At 41.5% G+C, this 17,114-nt stretch overlaps 1 long non-coding RNA gene across 1 annotated transcript; it reads left to right on the top strand.

Annotated features, from left to right (window-relative positions):
• The first annotated feature begins 1,541 nt into the window (after positions 1–1,541).
• Positions 1,542–15,453, top strand: LOC147199436 (uncharacterized). The gene is made up of 3 exons (XR_015102056.1): positions 1,542–1,601; positions 2,088–2,153; positions 14,364–15,453. It is a non-coding gene; the product is annotated as an uncharacterized LOC147199436 (long non-coding RNA).
• Positions 15,454–17,114: the final 1,661 nt, after the last annotated feature.

Below are 17,114 nucleotides of genomic sequence, written 5' to 3'. Positions count from 1 at the left end.
CCGCCACCATTTTACCATGCCACAGCCCTTCTACTGACCTGAGACACACACACACACACACACACACACACACACACACACACACACACACACACACACACACGCACGCACACATTGACCCGCCGCCCCAACATTGAATCTAGATATTAAAAGTGCTCTCATCGGTGTAAAAGTTGTCAATACAAGTTATTTTAAACACACTCCCAATGCATGAATAATTCCAATGTATTTAATTCCCTGCAAATGTACATATTAAACTATTTTTAAAATTCGTAAATGGTCCGCTCTTGAACAAAAAAAAAACAGTCCCACTGAATTATGAATGATAGTTATTGAAGTGATTTATTAATTTATTTGTGGTGTATTGATAAAATCCATTTATACACAGAGTGGTATTCATGAGTGACTATTTTTATTCATGTAATATTCATTGTGTTTTAAAGAGTATGTTTTTTTTTAAAAACACGTTTTATTTCCTTGAAACACATCAGTGCAAACAAGATAATGTTTACGATGTTGAACCTCTTTCAGAACTTTTACACTTCCCACAGGTATAACATAAACCCTGGAGAACTCAAGAATATTTTTCTTCTTTGGAAAATGATAAATTATACATTAAATGACTGCTTTATGTTCACTGAACACCAAAATATGTTTTTTTTTCAAATATTCAATGATTTAATCCTAATTTGGGATGAGGGCCAAATCTGACCCTCTGGGATTTAAGGGTAGCATTTGAGTAGCAGAATTTATAGGGGCCAAATTTGACCCCGTGGATTCTCCAGGGTTAAAAAAAAGAAATTACATTAATTCTGAGTACTCCAGAATGTGTTTGTGATTTTCAAGCAAAGAGAATCAGTTCCTCGAAAAGTTATTTTTGAGTTGCTGTCTAATCTGTCTGAAATTAAATTTTCAATCCAAGTCGTGAGGTTTGTTGATTCTAAAGAGAGCCAGCAGAGACAAGTACTACTTAAATATGAGTTTTTTTTGGTGATATTTTGCATTGAGGCATTATGCTTTATTCATGCATTGATTTATATTATTTTGGTTACTTTGGCTACAAGAGAAGACAGATTATTAGAAACAGTTCCCAGTTTGTTGCAGCGGAGTTATACACCACTACAACCAGAAGAATAATTATTGTTATACTTTTTTTCGCTCTCACAGCGTCAATTAAACGACCTGTAAAGTTTTATACAAGTCGTCTTGATTTTTAATGGGTCTTGCATTTTGTTGCGATCATTGTCGTTGAATTGAACGATGGAGGGGGATCACATGACTTCATTGTGTATCATTCCTTTGAAGATTATTGCACCGAAGGGATTAGGCGTTTGTGTTTTTTATAGAATTTGGGGTATTTTTAAACCAGTCCGAAAGTGCTGTCCTCAGCTGCTGCGGGCAAATATTTTCATTTGGCGTCCTCGAGCATGACTTGCTGTCGAGACAGCTCCTCGTTCCTGGTCAATTTGCATTCTCAAGACATCAAAGCAGATCTAAGTGCCACATCATTGAGATCCATTGAGCCCTTTTGTTTCCCGTCTTCGAACAATTCGCACGTATTTGGAAGCAGCGCAGGGAAGGCGCCCTCAAGTCTGCCGAAGGTGTGTATTGCCTCACGTTTAAAGTCATTAGGTGGCACTGGTTAAATGGGTGACTGATTGAGTCACCCTGTCATAAAGCCTCACGTCTCTCGATCTCTTTCGTGCCGTTACTTACGGGTTGCACTTTGGATCCAGAATAGCAAACACCTGTAACTCGCTGGTGGAGACCCACTGCAGGGCATCCTATTGTTTCATCCACAATTTATTATCCCCAAAGTTTGGGGTTTACAATAAAAAATATAGCATACAAAAATGCAAACACCTTGTGTTCATGTTTGAAACGTTAAGTAGAAATCCATCAAATGAATAATCCTTAATTTAAGGCGTGCATTTCCTTTTCCCTAATTTGGCCAGAGTCGGCAGCAGCAACTGGGATAGTGACCGCCTCTAATGGCCAAAACAACATCAATAAACGTCTATTGTCTGAGAGAAAAGCCTTTTAGTGGAATGACAATGTGCTTTTCACTGATCTTTTTTTTCAATCAGGTGAGTTGAAGGTGAAGAGGTGTTAACTGTTGCAACTGGATGGCAGCAGACAGACTGGAGCCAAAGGTGGGTGTCACAATGGTTTACAAGACCAAAGTTTGTCTGCAGACTCACTAAGAGTCACTAGTAGGAGGCAAAACGGTTCCATACAACATCATCCGATTATTGCTGGGTTGCAATTTAACTGCTATTTGTGCATGAGTAGTCAAGGATTTCTGTCATCGATGTCTTATTCATACGAGGTATTTAATTAATTATTTGAAACACTTGTTTTCAAGAGGGATCATCTAGTAACACTGGGGAGATTTTGGATTTTCTATCTGACGGGCACACTGCGATGTCGTGGTCAGCACATCTGCCTGACAGTTCTCAGGTTTGAAGAATCAAATCTATGTGCGTGGGTTTTGTCCGGTTCTGCGGCTAAAGTCACACAGGATAAAAATGATAAAGACATACATCAGACATGTTACTCAATACGTAACGCCTAATTACTTGAACAAGTGGTGCTGTAGGTACAGCATCTAAAATGTGTTTTAAATTGCTTGGAAACAAAATTTTCAATGTATTGATTATGAGCCCCCCAAACTGAAATGACATTGTTGCGTCGAGGAAATATGATGCGAATGATACGAATGAAACTACAACTGAGCAAAAAAATGTTTGATAATAAAATGCCATGACTTAAAAAACCGAAACTTCATTTTGGTGTCTGCTGTGTATGGTGGTGAGACCATAGCTCTTCATTATGAATGTCGTGTAAAAAGATAATATTTGTATTTCATGAAAAGAATCTTGTTTCATGGAGCAGGCCTATCACTTTAAACAAGTTAACCCAGTGAACCCAAGTCATGTGTTGAAGCAACTTTCCTCACTACACAGTAATATGTTGCTGTAGTCAATGTGCTAACGATAAACAAATGACATGTTAGTTTAATTTCAGCTGTATTGTATAGTGTACTTTGATCCTGTTGAACTGCCATTTTGCTTAGACTGTACTGTTTTTTTTAAACTTCATAAAAGCTGCAGAAATATCTGAATACATTTCACAATACAATCCATTTTTATTTATATAGCGCTTTCACAGCACCTGATTATATGAGTACTGCATTATAATAATAAAAAATGGATTCCCCTATTACATAACACATTTTATGACAAACTATTTCAGGATTGAACAGTATTAAAGGTTGGTATTTTAATCTATCAAAGAATATTGACGTGAAAAAAAAGTTGCCTGACTTTGGAACAGCAATACAGAGGCAATACCTTTTGCTTATTAGCGTTGGTAAAAAAATATTGCCTTGTGTGTCCAATGCAAATTAATGTAAGCTCAAAATAGTATGGCTAATGTTTTAAATACATACCCACTGTAATAAAATAACATTCAGTTAATATTTTTATGACCAAGTCTTGTGTTCCATGGAATCTTTATTGCAAATATTGAACAGACAAATTATGCGAGTAATAACGGAGTAAACATGCAATATGACATCACCAGAAAAAGCCGACAACTTGTCATGATCTCAAAAGAGGAATCACTTAGAACTACGACATTACAAAATTCACGTGCGTGACAGGTTCCTCGCTTCGCATGTGTGAACATAGATGTCGGCTGTCATGACGAGAGGATTTGTGGAATACCTCGGCAGCCCCATTTTCCCATGCCCTATGCCTCTTTAAAGTGACTTCTCAAAGAGGTATATGCATAGGAAAAAGGAACAGCGAGTGCAAAAAAAAAAAAACACCCCAGAGCTGCTTCATCCTGCTTGCACCCTGAAAGAAAGGAAACCAATGACAGGAACAATCCACACAGGACAACTCAAGTTATTTTCATGTGCAGGTTATGGAAGGAGGCAAGGCGAATTCAATAAAAATCAGACTTGAAGTTAAAATCTCATCCAAATTCTGGTATAGTGTTTGAAGTATGAAGAGGACTTACCCCGTGGAGCTCCAGCTGTGTCTTGTGGGGGCATCACAGCCTGTTGGGCATTTATCCCTCCTCTGGGACCTTGAAGATGTTTCACAGAAACAGAGTAGCGAATGCTTGTGCTTAGTCAGCGCTCACCCTCCCTTGGTTTCAAGCCACAGATGCCTCAGTCGAAAAAAAAAAAAAAGATACAGCACACGTTGTCTATTGTCACAGTTACCACGTCCTATCTTGCATATGGCATGCACGTCAGCGGCAAATCATGGAAGAAGAACGCCTTGTTCCTTTTGGTGGAACACTTTCTTATCTGTTCAGGGTTGTCAGTTCCCCGTGTCTCCCAGAGGACGGGCCTCTATGCTTTTTAGCTCTCAAGGTCTTAAGACATGGACTCTCAGGATGTGTTGGAGTGGGAGATGGAGATACACACACACACACACACACACACACACACACACACACACACACACACACACACACACACACACACACACACACTGCTATGCCATGCCAAGGCCAGAGTAACCATGCAAAATGTGTTTAATTTTCTGGACCTCTAAATTTATGCCATTAAAACGATTAACCCACCTCTGAAGAAAGTCAAACAATGCATAATATACACCATAAATATGCATCGTGGGTATATCTGAACCTCACTGCGAGCATACCCACTGACAACATCTCATCCATGTAGAGCATCTTTTTCTATATTAGACCTCCATGAAAGAAAGTTTATTCGGTGAGGCGTTTTGATGTGATGGAGAATTAATCGAATGTTCAATGAAGCAGACACGAACGACACATGGATTCGCCAACGCAATTTGAAGTAAATTTCTGCAAGCCGGGGATGGTGTGAGCAGAAGTGGACTCATCCAAGCAAAGAAAAACTGTTGTCATTCCGCTGACGCCCGTGTCTCTAAAGGTTGAAAAAAATCCAATTTTAATTGGAATGCAGATGTTGTGTGCACTACTATTTACCGAGCTCTTATTGGTTAGTTTGCGTGTGTGTGTGTGACACCTATTGTGTATGGAACTGTATGTAGTGCGATTTTGGAAAGAGAAAGCTTATACAAAGCACCACTTGGTGGCAGCAGTTTCAAATATGTACCCAAGCCAAACTTAATTTTTCAGCAACATATCATATAAATGTACTGTATTTAGATCTCCATAAGACTCAATATAAGACGTTGCCGAGGAAGGCAAACACTTTCACGCGACATGAGATCAAATATTGAGAGCCGTGCGCCGCTATGCTTTGTGCCCTTTGTGCTGCTCAAGGTCTGACGAGCAGGAATGTGTTTGGGTTGTGTGGATAAGATATGTCCTGATACTCTCTGATATCATTTGTGCTCCGTCTCTTCCAGTGCGTCTTCGACACATACAGTATCCTCCTCATGTGTGTATTTCTTGAAACACAACCTGAAGATTATCTGGATAATTAAAATGGCAAAATAGAAAGCGTGTCACCACTGTAGAAGTGTCACCCGCATCAAAATGTGGGGCTCATTTCCACCGTGTCTCCTGGGGAGAGCTGCTTTTAATTGGGCACACGTTGACATGCATTTTTTTTTATCCATTTTTCCCCACCAGGGTGTTTGGGGGAATTTGCAGAGTGAAGCAAAAATAAGCACACATCTCACTCAGTAGAAAGGAGCCACAAGCTGAGTTGTACACAAGTTCACTCATCAGACGTTTGCTGATGTAACGTGCAGTTGAAGAAGTTGACACATTGACGGGATGGGAGTATATCCTCTGAGCCCCAGCAAAACAAACATGTGCAACGGTCTTACTGCTGTCATCGGATTTTTGTTGAACTGTGACGATCTGAGGTTTTATATCATAATCTAACACCTTTGTGGACTTTGAATGACTTCAGTGTAAAGCTTGCTGTGAACTGCGAAAACGTCCCTGCGTCTTAACTGAGAATGACATTTGCTTCCCGGTTTCTTACCACCATTAGCGAGACCACCGTCAAGACTTGAAGTCGTGGCTCCTGAGGCAAAAAGTTTGCATTATTTGTGTGCTGTCCAGTGTTTATTTCCAGTGGTGAGAGGATGAGAATAGCCAAGCAGATTGGTACTTGACCCCGACTCTCAAATAATGAAAGAATCCAGCGAACTGTCTGAGCGTGTCTTCCGAAAGCAAAAAGAATGTCACTGTTAACATAACATTTCTTATGTTGTTAAAACCGTGCTCTTAGTTCGTAGTTGTAAGAAAAGTGTTGAGGGCTAAATAACGTGGAGTATATTTGCTTCATTTCGAACAGCTGTCTGAGTTTGGGAATGTTACGGTTTGCCGACTTGCATGATTAATTCATGAGAAAGGGCATTTTCAAGGTCTTTTGATACGTCCCGTGATGACACATTTACAAACATTTTGCACATTTGGCATCAAAGCTTTAAAATAAAACAACACAAAATGTTCCATTTTGGCTCCGGTTAAAGGATAATCACCTGAAACAATATATATATATATATATATATATATATATATATATATATATATATATATATATATATATATATATTTATATTTTTTAATCCCAGGCTCCCCAAACAATAACAAATCTAATCAACATTGTAAAGTAAATGTCTACAAATAAACATCATCTGATCATTTTAGTGTGCTGCAAAATAGCCTTGCATTGACATGGCTGGTGCATCAAAGCTCTAGGCACGAATCTGAGCTTCAGCAAGCTTTTTTCTTTGTTACAATATTACAACACACCGCTGCCTCGATGTGTAAAATTTCCAACAGAAAATTAATGACGACTATCGTGACCTCATTGACATGTCTGGTATTCAGAAGCAATTTCCCCCCCAAAATTACATTTGAAAAACAGTACCATGATGGCTCCGTTAGTGTCTCTTTCTACATCTTTCTCACTTTCCTTGTGCTCCTTGGGACAATGACAATGACTGTCATTGTCAAAAGACATTTCAATTTGGCATCCCTCCTCTTGGTGCTGGCAGATTTCCACTTCAAAAGTTTGTCAGTCTCCAGGTACCGCCCCCAACGGGGTGGTACTAAGATGTTGTCTGTCTCCAGCTCTCCTGTTCTGAATCTTCTTGGCAATGCAAATGAGTGTTTAGGCTCCCATGAGCACCCTTGTCCCCCACACTAAAAACTAAATTCTCTCCAGTAGAATAATAAGAGTGCGTTTTTAATTTGCCGGAGCAGGGTAACAGCTTATTGGTGGTTACATTAAAATATTCAAGCCCTGGAAATAAGACTGGGGCGGCACAGGAGTCGACTGATTAGCACGTCGGCCTCCCCCCACATTCCCAAAACATGCATGGTCGGTAAATTGAACACTTTTGTCCCACAAATTGTCCCAAGGTGTGATTGTGAGTGTCAATGTTCATCGATGTGTGCCCTGCGATTGGCTGGCAACCACTTCAGGGTGTCCCCCACCTACTGCCCAAAGTAAGCTGGGATAGGCTCCAACACGCCCGCATCCCTCATGAGGATAAGCGTATTAGAAAATCAATGGGTGGAAATAAGACTGGAAATAGGTGGGATGAAAACACCGCCCAATTGCTGGTTTAATTTGCGTCTTAATTTCAAGATTCATTAAGGACATATATTGCAGTATGTTGCGCAAATCAAAGTGGGAGTCAGCAACTCCACTCCAAAGAAAGTTTCATTTTGAGTGCAAATCTAGTGTGTCGAGAGAGTTGTGCATGATTTATTTCATTTTTTAATAGTAGCGGGTTTTATTATTTATATTTTTATTTTTTTTAATCATTGACCTTGAGGCCGCGAAACAGTTTTGGGACAAATGAGAACGGGGGCTTTGAGCCAAGCTTTCTCATCAGTGGCCACTGACCACACTCCTTTGGAGGAATGGACATAAATTCTCACAGACAGCCTTCAACATCTTTTAGAAAGTCTTTACACAAGTGTCGAAGATGGTATTGTGACTAATAGGAGACCAACAAAAATGTGTCCCCCCCCCCCCCCATTCAATTTTCAGTTCTTTCAGCCACTAGTCATGCCCATATCGAGGCATGACTGTAATTGTCAACATGATAACATTTAACTTCGTGACTAAATGATATATTCCTTTAATGCCTCTAACTTTGCAATAATTCAAACTTTAAATGGATTGACTTGAAGTCTAAATACTCTCACTTAAGATGCACAAATCCAAGTAGGTGTTTTTTTTTCTTTTTTTACATCCACATGTATGTGTGTGTGCGCGCGTGTGTGTATGTGTGTGTGTGTATGTGTATACGAATGATCAAACGTAGGCATGGGAAAGTGGCGCTGTGGGCCTCTGGCATTGTGCAGTAGGGGCTCTGACCTCCTACGGCAAACAAACACATTCCCTTTATTTCATCTCAAATCCCTCTCTAGCATGATAAGAGTCAAATTAAAGACCTCCCTTTCTGCTAGTGGTGGGAACTCAGAGATAAGGTGGGTAGCAGGGTGGCTTCCGGGAGTCCTCCAGAGAACAGGGAGTACTCCAACCACTGATACTGTTGCACACAAGGGAATGAAGGTTGCAGATGTGTGTGCGTGTCTGTATCTGTTTATTCATCTGAGCTTGCATTCATAGATTAGCAAGGAATTTTTGCCGTGCAACATTCCCAGAGTTTTTTGCAACCACGTAGGGTCTTCACAAAATATGATTTCCATTGTTAAAGTACCCATCTGTCACAACCTTGGAGATGATGTGGTGGCACGACAGCTGGAGAGCAAAATAATTAATCACACAGTAACTCTGGTCAAGATGACCTGGTTCATTTAGCCTTGGCCCATGCACAGACTTTGTAGGATCACCAAAGTCGATCGTTTTCCTTTTAAATGTATTTCTACGCAGCAGAGACACCCCTCGCTTAGACTTCCCCATGACTTATAGTGAAAAATGTGTGAGTACTTTCACAGGACATTTCATTAGGGACAGAAAGTGAATCATTCTCAGCAAGGAATGTCATTGTCAAAAAGATTTGAATGTCTAAAATAGCATCATCATGAGAGTGTTCCATGCTCTTGGAACTAAATAAGGTAATAATATTTAAACCATCTCGAAGGACTAAATTAATTCTTGACTTTTGATGAATGTGTTTTCACACAAACTGTATTTTGGGTGTAGGCACCAGGCAGTGCAAAGATCTTTGAAAAGGATAAAAACAGGAATCTCTGAAATTACTCTGAAAAGCCCAATGTTACCACCATTGGAACATTATCCCTTGATTCAACCTGACCTCCGTGTCATGTGCTAAGGGTCGGGAAATAGTCTGTCAATGAAATGACCAGTGTTTGATTTATGGGGTGTTTCAGGGTAGGACAGAGTTATTGCTTCAGTGAAAGTTGACTTGCTGTGAGACTGGAAAAGAGGTGAGTGAGGCATGAATGCCGGTTATCAGGAAGCATTGCAAGAGGGAGTGAGGGTGCATCCCGTGTATCACTCATTATTAGATAAACACACTTCCTGCTGTGGAGGCCAGGTTTTAATTGGGCTGAATGACAGACACACACGCACACACACGCACACACACACAAACTACTCTATTTGGATTTCAGGTGAAATGTAAAAAGTTCACGCTACAGTGATATCAAATCATGTATGTATGTATAAATATTGGGAGACATTCCAGTGTATTGTTTCTAAAATATCATTTAACTTAGCCAGAGAGCAAGCCGTGATGTAAGCTTGAGAGCAGTGCCGCTGTGTCTCAATAAATCCCTATTAAGTAAAAATCCTGCTGCTAACTCATACCTCACAAGTTGGCACGCTTGACAGACTGTCTGAAGATGTTACACACAGAATAGAGCAACCGTGAATATATGATTGCTTACCTGAATGTCTGTGGTCCGCCTGGGATGATTAAATTAAAATGCACTTGACTTTTTTTGTTGTTTGGTGTTTTTTGTTTTTTGTGTTTTTAGGACATAATCATTTCTTCTTGAAAGTAAATGAAGTACAGAGACAATGTAAGGAACATTTATTATTGTCATAGATCTGTTTGTGACCAACAGGTGGCACTGTAGGGGTCTTCTTGCAGCGGCACACCTGTTGGTCATTATGGCATTAGTAGTTTTTTTTGTTAAAAGGACTTCCTGCCTTACCATTCAGGGTCGGGTCATTGTTTCCGTCAGTGTTTGTGCATTACTGCCATGGATTTGTGTTTGTATTGCTTTCACCTTGTTTTTCCATCCGGCATGGGTTTTTATTTGCTCCTTTGGATTTTTGTTGTTTTCAGGACCTTGTGTTTGTTTTGGATGTAGTTTCCTTAGTGTTAAGAAAGTGATTAATACATTTTGTCAAGTTAACCCTGCTGCTCCCTTCTGCGTACTTTTTGGGCTCCTCCACCACATTCGTGGCCAAAATTTAGAATTTAGTGTTAATAGATTCATTGCTAACGGGTGGCACCTGGGGTGGTGAATCATTTGGTAAAGGTGGCAGCTGCCACATTTTGCCACCTTGTAAAACCACCAATGCAAAGACATAAACGAGTGTGCGGGTGAATGCGCAGCTGATAGACACCCATGACTTGACCTGATCTTCCCAAGATAAAACTACTTTGACAGAACTGTACCCCAAGTCCTCAGAAACAGGCAATATATCAATCCCATTTAATCATTTAAACAAGTAGCACCCAAGTAATCATGTCGAAAGCATGATGATACGAGTTTACACAAGCTGCAGACATACCATTAGCTGTTTAGCCGCTACTAAGTATCTGTGCCTGCTCTGGAGGAGTTGTGCGCAGTGACTGGAACAGAACTAATTCATGATGGCAGATAGTCACCATAAGGCTCTCAGTCAAGCCAAAGTTCGGGGGTCATGTTATGAAAGATGATCATGTAACCTGTCCTACCGGAGACAAATTCCTTGTGTGTACTACATACTTGGCCAATAAAGATGATTCTGATTCTGAAATAAACCCAAATGGACTGAAAAAAATGTGTACTTTGTCGAGTGACCACTTTGAGAATCACGGCTAACATAATGGATCTTCAGCAGTTATGTTGGTTTAAGGATGCAGCCTTAGGAGGTACAAAGTTAAACGGCAGCTAATGATTATTTGTTGACACAGAGCATTATTTGACTTGCACACTTTATGCCAAAACCCCCACCCCAAAAAACTAAGGTGCAAACTCACTGTACAAATGCACAGTCCAGCAAACACAGCTGATACTTCATTGTAGTTGTTTCTCTCTTTCCACTTGTCAGTGTTTGGAGGTCTGGGAGGACCAGCGATCAAACAGGCAGACGATTGTTGACAGGAAGGACAGAAATGAAATGAATTCGTTTTTTGGGGGGGGGCAGGGGGGGGGGGTTGAGGGGATGAGGCTCCCAGGGCTTGGAGCTTTTCTGAAAAGCTGACATATTGATTGTTTGGTTAGAAAGTGTGTGTTGTTTTGAATAAGCTCACTATATGCCCAAAAGGTTTACTTTTGTCTTGCCGCGATGCACTTATGAGACACATTTGGTAAAAGTCACAAAAAAAGGACAACAACCACACTATTACAAGCATTATATTGAAATAAAGACTTTTCAAAGGTAATGCACCTAGGTTAGATCAGGTATGTTTATTATAGTGGACACTTGGCAATAATGCAGAACTTCTCATCTCGACAGAAATGTGTTTCTAAGATGATGACTATCGTATTCAGTTATGGCTGATATATTAGAAACAGCTCTCGGTACGATGCAGCGTCGTTTCATTCCACTGTAAATTAAAAATATAATCATAAAATATGAAAAGCATCATGTTAATCTTGAAATTCACAGCCCTATACTATGCATCTGTAGAATTTGTAAAATAAAGAACTGTGTGTTAACATCACAGCCTGGTAGAAATCTCAGTGAAGGGTAAGTGTTGTAGTGCACATCAACACTCACACTGTTTAAAAACAGGATGCGTTCAGACATTTAAGAAGTCTTCTGAGATGAGAGGCGGTTCGAATGTTTAAATAGCAGCAAAGGGGTTAGATGTCGAATTCAAGAGAGCAGATATGCACAAACTCACTCCTGTGAAATCCTTTGCTGACATTCTTCATCGGCGCAATCAGTCAGCGCTGCTCACTTGTTTGCAAATTAATACAGATTCAAGGAGAAACCGTTCCCAGGAGAAACAACCAATGGGCGTCTTTGATTGGACGTTTTGTTCGTGTGTATGTGTGTGTGTGTGTGTGTGTGTGTGTGTGTGTGTGTGTGTGTGTGTGTGTGTGTGTGTGTGTGTGTGTGTGTGTGAACAAAGCAACCAGCTGCAGTGTGCCTTTTCAATGCTTGTTGTCTTCACTCCCTTGATACAGTAAATATACTGTATGTCCAAATGTGAGGATATATAATCATATGTGGGGGGTTGCATATGGTATGTTAATGTCAAATGTTGAATAGAAAGAATGACGATTATTTGGCCACTCGACAATGACTTGTGGGAATGTGAAGGCAACGGTTGTCCTTCTCCATGTATCATGCGGTTGACTATCAACCAGTTCATGTGTACTCCTTTTTTTTTTTTGCTGTAAATCAGCTGGGCTCGACTTCGGCTGACTCCCACCCTGAAAAAAAAAGAGCGAAATGGATGAATGAGTATCCGTTTTCCGTTTCCTATATTGATATTTCGGCAGACAGGTGTGCTGGAGCCTATTCCAGCTGACTTTGGACAAGAGGCAAGGTACACCCCACAGTGGTTGCCAACTATTCACAGGGGACATACAGACAAATACACATTGACAATAACAGTCATGTTTTTAGAATGTGGGACAAAGTCCCCAGAGAAACCCCCCACACAAACACCCGGAGAACATACAAATCCCACACAGAAAGGAACGATTTAAAACCAGAACCTCAGAACTGTGAGGCAGACATGCTCATCTCTTGAGACTGTACTCCCATAACAAAAATAAAAAAGACAGTTTACAGTCGCGTGTGGGCTTCTACTCAATGCTCAATGTAATACTACTACTCCCCTCTCCAGGCGGTACCCTAGGCGACCGGTTAGCACGTCTGCCTCACAGTGTAAAGGTGCGGGGTTTGATTCCGGCTCCGGCCTTCCTGTGTGGAGTTTGCATGTTCTCCCCGTGCCTGCATGGGTTTTCTCCGGGTAATCCAGGTTCCTCCCACATTTTAAAAACATGCTTGGCAGGTTCATGGAACACTCAAAATTGTCCCTAGGAGTGAGGGTGGGTGCAGATGGTTGTTCGTCTATGTGCGCCCTGCGATTGGCTGGCAGCCAGTTCAGGGTGTACCTCACCTACTGCCCAAAGATAGCTGGGATAGGCTCCAGCACGTCCAGTTACCCTTGTGAGGTGAAGTGGATCAGAAAATGGATGGATGGAAGGATGGATGTGTAGTATAACATATGAAACCACATTTTCAAAATGATCTTGTGTTACGGGTTACCGTTAAGTGAATTGATTAAGATTGCTTGTTTCTTCTTGCTTCACTGCTCTTCTGAAAATGTGGCCTTCAGGCAGGTGGATTAGCACACCTCGATGTGCTGCTTTTCTTTTCAAGACTTCAAGGTGGCTGAGCATGATGTTATCGTTTCCGCCAAAGTCTCTTTTCAACACATCTTAATTTGTCCGTACACACACACGCTGTTCGGAAGTAAAGTAGCAATAGCAAGGTGAGTCACATGCTTCATTTGTTACCGAAAAAGAAATGTTATTAGTTTAAGAACCATATTCATGCTGTGGAGGAGCTGTTCCAAAAAATAAATTAAAAATCAGGCAGTGGTGATGGATGACATTATGAAAAAAAGGTCCAGAAGAAGATGAATGAACAAAAGATGTGTCAAGAAGTATCCAACACAAGCCAGAATCCCATCTGACGGAGGGAAAAAAAATTAAGGCTGACAGACTTGAAGTGAGATATTCTCGCTTTTGCAAGCTTGCTTTTGCCCCTTTCTGCAAGGCCTGTAAATAGCAAAATGTGACATCGGCCTCCTGTGGGCCAGCATTGCTATAAATGTGATTCTCGCTGCCATGGCTGTGCTCTCAGACTTTTGTTGTTGTTTGGCTGTGGAGGAATCAGAGCAGGGACTCTGGGCTTGACTGTACACCCAAAGGAACTGAGACTTCATATTCCACAGCGAAATGCGTTCTGTCACAGTTCCGCCGGCACTTGATTTGAATAGACATGAGCTGTCGGGGAGAATTGAGGGATAAAGGAGGCTGAGAAAGTGAGGTGGCTGAGGCCTTAAGAACAGACGCTATGTTTGCGTGTGCTCTATCAGCACTCACACACACACACACGCGCACACATGCACACACACAGCGGGGTGTGCGGGGATCTTACTGTATAAATAAGACAGTTTACAGCCATGTGTGGGCCACTATGACAGCTGAAAGTTAAGCTGACACCAAAGTATATTCTGTTTGTGTTTGTGCAGAGCTGTTTGTGGATTTCAGCTCTGCGTTCAACACCATCATCCCGGAACTCCTCACCCCCAAACTTCTCCACCTCGGTGTGTCCCCTACGATCTGCCAGTGGATCCTCAGCTTCCTGACGGGACGGACACAACAGGTGAGACTGGGAGCAACAACATCATCAACACGCACCACCAGCACTGGAGCCCCACAGGGATGTGTCCTCTCTCCACTGCTCTTCTCTCTCTACACAAACGATTGCACCTCAACAGATCCAGCTGTCAAACTCATAAAGTTCGCAGACGACACCACGGTCATCGGTCTCATCAAAGACGGCGACGAGTCTGCGTACCGCCAACAAGTGGAGCAGCTGGAGCTCTGGTGCAGCCGACACAACCTCGGGCTGAACACGCTCAAGACTGTAGAGATGATCGTGGACTTCAGGAAACATTCTTCTCCACAGTTGCCCCTCACACTATCCAACTGCCCTGTGTCAACCGTCGAGACCTTCAAGTTCCTGGGAATCACAGTCTCCCAGGACATGAAGTGGGAAGTCAACACCATCTCCATCCTGAAAAGGGCCCGGCAGAGGATGTAGTTCCTGAGGCTGCTGAGGAAGCATGGCCTGCCACAGGAGGTGCTACGACAGTTCTACACGGCAGTCATCGAATCAATCCTGTGTTCTTCCATCACGGTTTGGTTTGGGGCCGCCACAAAAAAGGACAAAATCCGACTTCAACGGACAGTTAGGACGGCGGAAAAAATCGTTGGCAACGCCCTACCCACTCTTGAGGACTTGCACACTGCAAGAATCAAGACAAGGGCACGGAAAATCCTCCTGGATCCCCCGCACCCTGCCCACCACCTTTTCCAGCTACTCCCCTCAGGCAGACGCTACAGATCCATGCGCACCAAATCCAGTAGACACTTAAACAGCTTCTTCCCTCTAGCCATTAACTCCTTAAACAGTCACTGACGTAGTCACTCTTCTTGTACTACAAATACTGCTACTGGTTACTCTAAAATGGTTCAATGATTTGTTGTTTACCATGATACTAATGCAGCGTGTTATACCGGAGACAAATTCCTTGTGTGTTCTACATACTTGGCCAATAAAGATGATTCTGATTCTGATTCTGTATGGTTGTTTTTATGTGTGCCACAAGAAAACTTGATCATCAATGAAAAATGCCTTCTTGTGAATCTGTACCCTCTTGTAATGTTCCTCTTCTGGATTTGGAGTACACAATGTCATGAGAGAAGTTTGCCCGTGTAATCAAATCAGTTTTTTTGAAGTGACGTATTCTTCAAGGTTAATCTCAACTCGTCGGCGGGGGTACTTATTTCACGTCCACTTTGAGACTTGCTTCTTTAACGTCGGCTTTCTCTTGTATAAAAATGTGGATGTTTAATTCACTTTCAGTTACCCGTTGCCATTTAAGCGCTCCTATAAAAATGAGGCGACCCAAGAATAAGAAAGAGGACAGCGCTCATTTTCCCACACGAGTAGTGAAGAAAGACGCCACCCGAAACACGAAGAAATACTGCAAATCACTAGACAAGCTGCGCAGAGAATTATTCAGATGGTGTCTTGCCCCCTGTCACAAAACCCTGAAACATCACCGCGGGAGCTGCAATTGGAATCAATCTCCAGCTCCAAGTAGTTGAAGTCTCTGAAACCGAATGACTTCCCTTGATGACGCCATGTTTTGGAGGATGGCACAGAAGATGCTGGTGTTGTTTGGCTTGACCTACGTGTGTGAGCAGACATTCAGCGTCATGAACATGAACAAAGCCCCCAAGTTAAGTGACCTAGCACAATCCTGAGAACTGTCACTACAAAACTAACTTCAGACTTTGATGCACTGACAAAAAAAAAGGAACAGCAACAACACTGCTCCCACTGTTTTTTTGTTTTTTTTTGCTGCCGTGTTATGAAAAAAATATTTCACATGGAAAATTGGAAAGTGCGCTTTCAATTAAGCATGCATTCACGCACAGCAGCAGAACAGAAAATGATCAGCGTAGAGATGTTTGAGACTGTGTATTTTGTTGGGTAATAATATGTTTTGAATGTTGAAAGTGATATCATTCATCTTTTTTCAACAAATGTTGATTTCTTTAACTTTGCGTCTTCAATTGAAACTCATTAAAAACAGATACAATCTCCGGGTTTGATAGATCACTTTATGTGTGTGTGGTCTTTTCATTCGAATTGTGCCAAAGAGTGTGGAAACGCTGCATTTGCATATTCATTGACCTAAACGCCCAACCTGGATGAGAGCTATTTTGCACATTTGACTGCCGTAGTCCTCAGTGCTCACGGTTAGTAATTTGGCTTGTTCATTTATTTGAGTTTGCTTCCTGTATTATGAGGTTTGCACATTACACGCAACACTTTAGTGTATCTGGCCCAAACACTTTCTCCAAAAGTCCCTGGCCCAGACCCTCTTTCTTTACGATTATGGCCCGCAAGTCAAAAAGTTTGCCCGAGACTTGTGCTAGACACGAAAATACGGCTCAGAATGTCAAATACTCGGTCCTGCAGCTGTTTAGTTTCCAGATTTCTCAGGAGCCTATTTGCAGAATTGTTGTGAATTAACTCCAGTGGGTTGAGGTGAAGACTTTTTTTTTTTAAAGAAATCACAGAGACAAAAAAGTTAACATTACATTAAAATGCTATACAGTATAAAGCTGTTGTTAGACTGTCTTGTAAACCAGTCAAGAGTAATTTCGACAAAAGTGTTGCAGAATCTCCAGCACCCCTCATTGAG

The sequence above is a fragment of the Hippocampus guttulatus genome, chromosome 10 (assembly GCF_054856545.1).
Source record: "Hippocampus guttulatus isolate MCC_2025c chromosome 10, RoL_Hgut_1.0, whole genome shotgun sequence".
Taxonomy (NCBI): domain Eukaryota; kingdom Metazoa; phylum Chordata; class Actinopteri; order Syngnathiformes; family Syngnathidae; genus Hippocampus; species Hippocampus guttulatus.
Note: the sequence above shows the minus strand (reverse complement) of the source record. Positions and strands in the feature narration are given on the sequence as shown.